The sequence below is a fragment of the Engystomops pustulosus genome, chromosome 2 (genome assembly GCF_040894005.1).
Source record: "Engystomops pustulosus chromosome 2, aEngPut4.maternal, whole genome shotgun sequence".
NCBI classification, from domain to species: Eukaryota; Metazoa; Chordata; class Amphibia; order Anura; family Leptodactylidae; genus Engystomops; species Engystomops pustulosus.
Window position 1 is genome coordinate 203547236 of NC_092412.1, and position 9288 is coordinate 203556523.

Consider the following 9288-nt stretch of genomic DNA (forward strand, 5'->3'; position numbering starts at 1 on the left):
ATTAGGCACAGTCTGCCATTTCCTTTTTTATTTTACGTTTATTTTTTTCATAACTCAGCGTCATCTCATCTGGCATAGCAGTGAGCTTTCATACTTGGCTAGAAAATAGCCATAGGAGAATCCAAACGGCTTACTTACGCCTACAGTAGCGTTATATATATTTGATTTCTGGTTGATCTGCTGGTGGCTGTACTTGCTGCAGTGCATCTACTAGCAAATTGTGAGCAATTTGGAGTGAGACTTGCAACCACTGTGTTTTGCGCTTAGTGACGCACATATCCATCGCAAAGACCGAAGTGGGAAAATTTATTAGGGCCCGGGGTTGTATTTCAATTAGGCACAGTCTGCCATTTCCTTTTTTATTTTACGTTTATTTTTTTCATAACTCAGCGTCATCTCATCTGGCATAGCAGTGTGCTTTCATACTTGGCTAGAAAATAGCCATAGGAGAATCCAAACGGCTTACTTACGCCTACAGTAGCGTTATATATATTTGATTTCTGGTTGATCTGCTGGTGGCTGTACTTGCTGCAGTGCATCTACTAGCAAATTGTGAGCAATTTGGAGTGAGACTTGCAACCACTGTGTTTTGCGCTTAGTGACGCACATATCCATCGCAAAGACCGAAGTGGGAAAATTTATTAGGGCCCGGGGTTGTATTTCAATTAGGCACAGTCTGTCATTTCCTTTTTTTATTTTACGTTTATTTTTTTCATAACTCAGCGTCATCTCATCTGGCATAGCAGTGTGCTTTCATACTTGGCTAGAAAATAGCCATAGGAGAATCCAAACGGCTTACTTACGCCTACAGTAGCGTTATATATATTTGATTTCTGGTTGATCTGCTGGTGGCTGTACTTGCTGCAGTGCATCTAGTAGCAAATTGTGAGCAATTTGGAGTGAGACTTGCAACCACTGTGTTTTGCGCTTAGTGACGCACATATCCATCGCAAAGACCGAAGTGGGAAAATTTATTAGGGCCCGGGGTTGTATTTCAATTAGGCACAGTCTGCCATTTCCTTTTTTATTTTACGTTTATTTTTTTCATAACTCAGCGTCATCTCATCTGGCATAGCAGTGTGCTTTCATACTTGGCTAGAAAATAGCCATAGGAGAATCCAAACGGCTTACTTACGCCTACAGTAGCGTTATATATATTTGATTTCTGGTTGATCTGCTGGTGGCTGTACTTGCTGCAGTGCATCTACTAGCAAATTGTGAGCAATTTGGAGTGAGACTTGCAACCACTGTGTTTTGCGCTTAGTGACGCACATATCCATCGCAAAGACCGAAGTGGGAAAATTTATTAGGGCCCGGGGTTGTATTTCAATTAGGCACAGTCTGCCATTTCCTTTTTTATTTTACGTTTATTTTTTTCATAACTCAGCGTCATCTCATCTGGCATAGCAGTGTGCTTTCATACTTGGCTAGAAAATAGCCATAGCAATAGGATAGCATCGTTTGGTTTTAAAAACTAAAAAACACAAAAAAAAACAAAAAAAACAAAAAAAAGTTAAAAAAAAATTCAAGTTATAACTCTCATTTTCAAAATGTTTAACCCGAGGGTTAGGGGTAGAGGACGAGGGCGGGGACGTGGGCGTCCAACTACTGCAGGGGTCAGAGGCCGTGGTCCTGGGCGGGGTGAGACACCACCTGCTTATGAGGGAGCAGGGGAATGCCGCAGAGCTACACTCCCTAGGTTCATGTCTGAAGTTACTGGGACTCGTGGTAGAGCACTGTTGAGGCCAGAACAGTGCGAACAGGTGATGTCGTGGATTGCCGACAATGCTTCGAGCAATTTGTCCACCAGTCAGTCTTCCACGCAGTCCACCCATGTCACCGAAATCGGCACTCCTCCAGCTCCTGCACCTCAGCCTCCTCCCCCCCAGTCTGCCCCCTCCCAGGAAAATTTGGCATTTGAACCGGCATACTCTGAGGAACTGTTTTCTGGACCCTTCCCACAGTCACAAACCACTTGTCCGGTTGCTGCTGAGCAATTTTCCGATGCCCAGGTTTTCCACCAGTCGCAGTCTGTGGGTGATGATGACCTTCTTGACGTAGTGGAAGAAGTGTGTAAAGAGGTGTCCGACGATGAGGAGACACGGTTGTCAGACAGTGGGGAAGTTGCTGTCAGGGCAGGAAGTCCGAGGGGGGAGCAGACTGAGGGATCGGAGGATGATGAGGTGACAGACCCAAGCTGGGTTGATAGGCCGGGTGAACACAGTGCTTCTGAGACGGAGGAGAGTCCTCGACCAGAACAGGTTGGAAGAGGCAGTGGTGGGGCCAGACGGAGAGGCAGGGCCAGACCTGGTGCATCAGCGCCAAATGTGTCAACTAGTGAAGCTCCCGTGGCGAGGGCTCCTGCGGCGAGGGCTAGATTTTCAGAAGTCTGGAGGTTCTTTAAGGAAACACCGGATGACCGACGGACTGTGGTGTGCAACATTTGCCAAACCAGGATCAGCAGGGGTTCCACCACTAATAGCTTAACTACCACCAGTATGCGCAGGCATATGAATGCTAAACACCCCACTCAGTGGCAACAAGCCCGTTCACCTCCGGCCGTGCACACCACTGCTCCTTCCCCTGTGTCAGCTGATAGTCAGCCCCCTGCCCAGGACCCTGCCACAAAAACCCCATCGTTGCCTCCACGATCCTCCACAGCATCCACCAGCGTTCAGCTCTCCATACCCCAGACGATGGAGCGGAAACGCAAATATAGTGCAACCCACCCGCACGCCCAAGCCCTTAATGTCCACATCTCCAGATTGCTCAGCCTGGAGATGCTGCCCTATAGGCTAGTAGAGACCAAGGCCTTTCGCAACCTCATGGCGGCGGCCGCCCCTCGGTATTCGGTCCCCAGCCGCCACTACTTTTCCCGATGTGCCGTCCCAGCCCTGCACCAGCACGTGTCAGACAACATAATCCGTGCCCTGACCAACGCCGTTTCTGACAAGGTCCACCTGACCACGGACACGTGGACGAGTGCTGCCGGGCAGGGCCACTATATATCGCTGACGGCACATTGGGTTAACTTGGTGGAGGCTGGGACCGAGTCTGACCCTGCGGCTGGTCATATACTGCCGACGCCGAGGATTGTGGGGCCTACCTCGGTCCAGGTGTTTCAGGCCTACTATGCCTCCTCCTCCTCCCACCCCTCCTCCACCTCCTCCTCCGAACTACCATCCGTGGGCATGGCGCCATCAGTCGGTAGCTCTAGGCACAGCAGCAGTGCCGTCGCTAAGCGACAGCAGGCGGTGCTCAAACTGCTGAGCCTAGGCGATAAAAGGCACACCGCCCAAGAACTATTACAGGGCATCACGGCGCAGACTGATCTGTGGCTGGCACCGCTGAACCTGAAGCCAGGCATGGTTGTGTGTGACAACGGCCGTAACCTGGTGGCGGCTCTGCAACTCGGCAGACTGACACATTTGCCATGCCTGGCCCATGTGTTAAATCTGATAGTTCAGCGTTTCCTCAAGACATACCCCAATCTGTCTGATTTGCTCACGAAGGTGCGCCGCATCTGTGCGCATTTCAGGAAGTCCAGCACAGATGCTGCCACTCTCAGGGCAGCGCAGCGCCGCCTCCAACTGCCCGCTCACTGACTGTTGTGCGACGTGCCCACGAGGTGGAATTCAACACTGACCATGTTATCCAGAGTTTACCAGCAGCGCCGAGCGATTGTAGACTGCCAGATGTCAACTTCCACCAGAACTGGTAGTCAGGTCAGTCAGCTTCCTCAAGTCTACAATGAGGAGTGGACGTGGATGTCTGATATCTGTCAGGTGCTGAGTAACTTTGAGGAGTCAACACAGATGGTCAGTGGCGATGCCGCCATCATCAGCCTCACCATCCCGCTGCTTGGCCTGTTGAAAAAATCTCTGATCAGCATGAAGTCGGAAGCTTTGCGCTCGTCACAAGAGACGGGGGAAGAAGAATCCCTTGTTGATAGCCAAAGCACCCTTAGGTCTGTTTCTCAGCGCATATCGGAGGAGGTGGAGGTGGAGGAGGATGAGGAGGAAGAGGAGGAGAATGTGGGCGAGACACAAGAGGGGACCATTGTTGAGTCCTTCACTGTTCAGCGTGTATGGGCAGAAGAAGAGGAGTTGGAGGAGTTGGAGGAGGAGGAAATGGACAGTCAGGCCAGTGAGGGGAGTGAATTCTTACGCGTTGGTACTCTGGCGCATATGGCAGATTTCATGCTAGGCTGCCTATCCCGTGACCCTCGCGTTCAAAGAATTTATTCCAGCACCGATTACTGGGTGTTCACTCTCCTGGACCCACGGTACAAGCAAAATCTTTCCACTCTCATCCCTGGAGAGGAAAGGAGTGTGAGAATGCATGAATACCAGCAGGCCCTGGTGCACAAGCTGAAACAGTATTTCCCTTCTGACAGCGCTAGCGGCAGAGTGCGTAGTTCTGCGGGACAAGTAGCGAGGGAGAGTAGGCGAGCAGGCAGCTTGTCCAGCACTGGCAAGGGTACGCTTTACAAGGCTTTTGCCAGCTTTATGTCACCCCAGCAAGACACTGTCACCTGTCCCCAGTCTCAGCAGAGTAGGGCTGATCTTTACAGAAAGATGGTGAGGGAGTACGTAGCTGACCATACCATCGTCCTAAATGATCACACAGCTCCCTACAACTACTGGGTTTCAAAGCTGGACATGTGGCACGAACTGGCGCTGTACGCCTTGGAGGTGCTTGCCTGCCCTGCCGCTAGCGTCTTGTCCGAGCGGGTTTTCAGTGCAGCTGGTGGCATCATCACCGATAAGCGTACACGCCTGTCGACTGACAACGCTGACAGGCTGACGCTTATTAAGATGAATAAAGCCTGGATTTCTCATAATTTCCAATCTCCACCAGGTGAAGGAAGCTCAACCTGAATAATTTATCCACTCCTCCTCATTTTCCTCCTTCTCCTCCTCTTTGTACAGTAAAGCAGAGGAAACTGGCTATTTTTTGACAGGGCCCACTGGCTCTAGCTATAGTACTTTATGCATTTAATTTTTCTGGAGGGCCACCGACCCGGTCCTCTGTTTTAAACAATTTTTGGGAGTGCCACATAGAGGCACTCAATCTATTCAATTTTTCTGGAGGGCCACCTACCTGCTCCTCTGGTTTGAAAAGTTTTTTGGACTGCCACATACAGGCACTCAATCTATTCCATTTTTCTGGAGGGCCACCTACCTGCTCCTCTGGTTTGAAAACTTTTTTGGACTGCCACATACAGGCACTCAATCTATTCCATTTTTCTGGAGGGCCACCTACCTGCTCCTCTGGTTTGAAAAGTTTTTTGGACTGCCACATACAGGCACTCAATCTATTCCATTTTTCTGGAGGGCCACCTACCTGCTCCTCTGGTTTGAAAACTTTTTTGGACTGCCACATACAGGCACTCAATCTATTCCATTTTTCTGGAGGGCCACCTACCTGCTCCTCTGGTTTGAAAAGTTTTTTGGACTGCCACATACAGGCACTCAATCTATTCAATTTTTCTGGAGGGCCACCTACCTGCTCCTCTGGTTTGAAAACTTTTTTGGACTGCCACATACAGGCACTCAATCTATTTCATTTTTCTGGAGGGCCACCTACCTGCTCCTCTGGTTGGAAAACTTTTTTGGACTGCCACATACAGGCACTATCCAAATTAAATTGTCTCCATAGCAGCCTCCACACGTTGTCTCCATTGCTACCTCCAAAATTCGTCCATATAGCTGCCTCCATACATCGTCCCCTTATCAAACGAGGTGTGTCAGGCAGAAATTTGGGTTGTTTTCATGGATTCCACATCAAAGTTGTTAACTTTGTCGCCACCCTGCTGTGTTATCCACAAAATATACTGGCAAACTTTTATCATTTACCAATATTATTTCAGCGCTTCTTGCGCATCTGTTTACATTCCCCTCACCCGCCATATCCTAAACTTATAAGAACGCTACTACACTTGATCTTATACAAAAGGTTCTTAGAAGTGCTGTTTGGGGAGTAGCCTAGAGACAGGGGCTTGGATTGGCGAAAGCTCGCCTGGCAGCGGAGCGCCAGCTCCATGCGCATCATGCGCTTCTTGCGCATCTGTTTACATTCCCCTCACCCGCCATATCCCAAACTTATAAGAACGCTACTACACTTGATCTTATACAAAAGGTTCTTAGAAGTGCTGTTTGGGGAGTAGCCTAGAGACAGGGGCTTGGATTGGTGAAAGCTCACCTGGCAGCGGAGCGCCAGCTCCATGCGCATCATGCGCTTCTTGCACATCTGTTTACATTCCCCTCACCCGCCATATCCCAAACTTATAAGAACGCTACTACACTTGACTTGGTGCAGGCTGGGACCGAGTCTGACCCTGGGGCTGGTCATATACTGCCGACGCAGAGAATTGCGGGGCCTACCTCGGTCCAGGTCTCAAAGGCCTAGTATACCTCCTCCTCCTCTGAATTACCATCCGTGGCCATGGCGCCATCAGTCGGTAGCTCTAGGCACAGCAGCAGTGCCGTCGCTAAGCGACAGCAGGCGGTGCTCAAACTGCTGAGCCTAGGCGATAAAAGGCACACCGCCCAAGAGCTATTACAGGGCATTCCACATCAAACTTGTTAACTTTGTCGCCACCCTGCTGTGTAATCCACAAAATATACTGGCAAACTTTTATCATTTACCAATATTATTTCAGCGCTTCTTGCGCATCTGTTTACATTCCCCTCACCCGCCATATCCCAAACTTATAAGAACGCTACTACACTTGATCTTATACAAAAGGTTCTTAGAAGTGCTGTTTGGGGAGTAGCCTAGAGACAGGGGCTTGGATTGGCGAAAGCTCACCTGGCAGCGGAGCACCAGCTCCATGCGCATCATGCGCTTCTTGCGCATCTGTTTACATTCCCCTCACCCGCCATATCCCAAACTTATAAGAACGCTACTACACTTGACTTGGTGCAGGCTGGGACCGAGTCTGACCCTGGGGCTGGTCATATACTGCCGACGCAGAGAATTGCGGGGCCTACCTCGGTCCAGGTCTCAAAGGCCTAGTATACCTCCTCCTCCTCTGAATTACCATCCGTGGCCATGGTGCCATCAGTCGGTAGCTCTAGGCACAGCAGCAGTGCCGTCGCTAAGCGACAGCAGGCGGTGCTCAAACTGCTGAGCCTAGGCGATAAAAGGCACACCGCCCAAGAGCTATTACAGGGCATTCCACATCAAACTTGTTAACTTTGTCGCCACCCTGCTGTGTAATCCACAAAATATACTGGCAAACTTTTATCATTTACCAATATTATTTCAGCGCTTCTTGCGCATCTGTTTACATTCCCCTCACCCGCCATATCCCAAACTTATAAGAACGCTACTACACTTGATCTTATACAAAAGGTTCTTAGAAGTGCTGTTTGGGGAGTAGCCTAGAGACAGGGGCTTGGATTGGCGAAAGCTCACCTGGCAGCGGAGCACCAGCTCCATGCGCATCATGCGCTTCTTGCGCATCTGTTTACATTCCCCTCACCCGCCATATCCCAAACTTATAAGAACGCTACTACACTTGATCTTATACAAAAGGTTCTTAGAAGTGCTGTTTGGGGAGTAGCCTAGAGACAGGGGCTTGGATTGGCGAAAGCTCGCCTGGCAGCGGAGCGCCAGCTCCATGCCAAGATCCAACTAACATAGTTTTAACTGCAGCACCTTTAATCTACTACTAGTTCACTGCCTCCATACATGGTCCCCTTATCAAACGAGCTGTGTCAGGCAGAATTTTGGGTTGTTTTCATGGCTTCCATGTTAACTTTGTCGCCACCCTGCTGTGTAATCCACAAAATATACTGGCAAACTTTTATCATGTACTGATATTATTTGAGCGCTTCTTGCTCACCTCCTTTGGTTCCTCTCTGCCACCCATTGGTTTGAAGCCTGAGTCCATTTAGGGTATGTCGCCATGCCACTCTCTAGCCTGCCGCTGCTGCCGCTGTCTCTGCATGCCGTCCCCTATAGTGTCAGGGTCAATTATTGGATGTTTTACATGCTATCTAGCTTCATTCTGTCACTCTGTCATGGCCATGCTGTTGCCCATAATTTTGGCATAATGGTGCGATTAAGCAGCCTCAGAGGCATCCATGCATGCTGCCCCTGCTGTTTCCTGTCCATTTCCGTGGTGTTTCCATCCTTTTCTGAGGTTCCCAGGTGTTTGGCCAAGCTTCCCTGTGCAGAGCCTTGGTCCCCTTGAAAAATGCTCGATTCTCCCATTGACTTCAGTGGGGCTCGTTATTCAAGACGAGCACTCGAGCATCGGGAAAAGTTCGTTTCGAATAACGAGTACCCGAGCATTTTAGTGCTCGCTCATCTCTATATATTATATTTTTCTTTCTGTACATACCAAACCAGCTGTAATATCAATGTAAGTGTATCAAGCCCTGGTCTATGTTTTAATTTCCATTTAGTTTCAAATTATTTGCAAGTGCCTGTTTCAACATCCATGTTTCATATATATAATAGTCATCCACCTTTCCTTGTAATATATCTGGGGTAGAAATTCAATGTGTTTGAGGGCTAGAGCCAGGCATGGTTGGATATCCTTATTTGGGAAATACAGTTAAATACATAATTCCAGATAATCCTTACATCGGGACACTAGTACCACATATGTAGCCTTAATTCTGATCACTCTTTTACAGTGATCTGTGCTCTCTGCGTATATCTTTGCTGGTTTATTTAGAGTCAGGATCCACCTGGAGTTTGTCACCTGAATTTTAAATAGTTTGTCAAAATGGCTAGTGCATAGCAGATTTTTGCAGAACGATTGTCTAGATTGAGCAAGAGAATAGGAAGCATTAAGATCTCTATCCCAGCTCAGCATATACTAAGACTTTCCAATGCTAAACCTACATATTAGATCCATATACTGTAAGCATCTGAGATCTATCTTCCAGTTTTAATTGATTTTACAAGTTTGATAAAGATTGGTAGGTTTTTAGATATATGTCCTCTGAAAGGCACCTACCTAAGTTTTGAATAGATTCCAAATAATAATTAATAATAATAGATTTTCTCCCTTGTACTCTTATTGGATGTTTTATTCTGTTATCTGTTTTGATATGTGGAATTTTTCTAATCTTTTGTTTTGAATATATTATTAATTAATACACATTAGAGATTAGTGAGTATACTTGTCCGAGCTTGATGCTCCTTCGAGTATTAACGTACTCGAAACGGCTCGTTGCTTGGATGAGTATCTTGCCTGCTTGAGATCGAGCATTTACTTAAGGAAACACAGTGAAGAACAGTGAAGAATATACAGTGAAAACAGTGAAC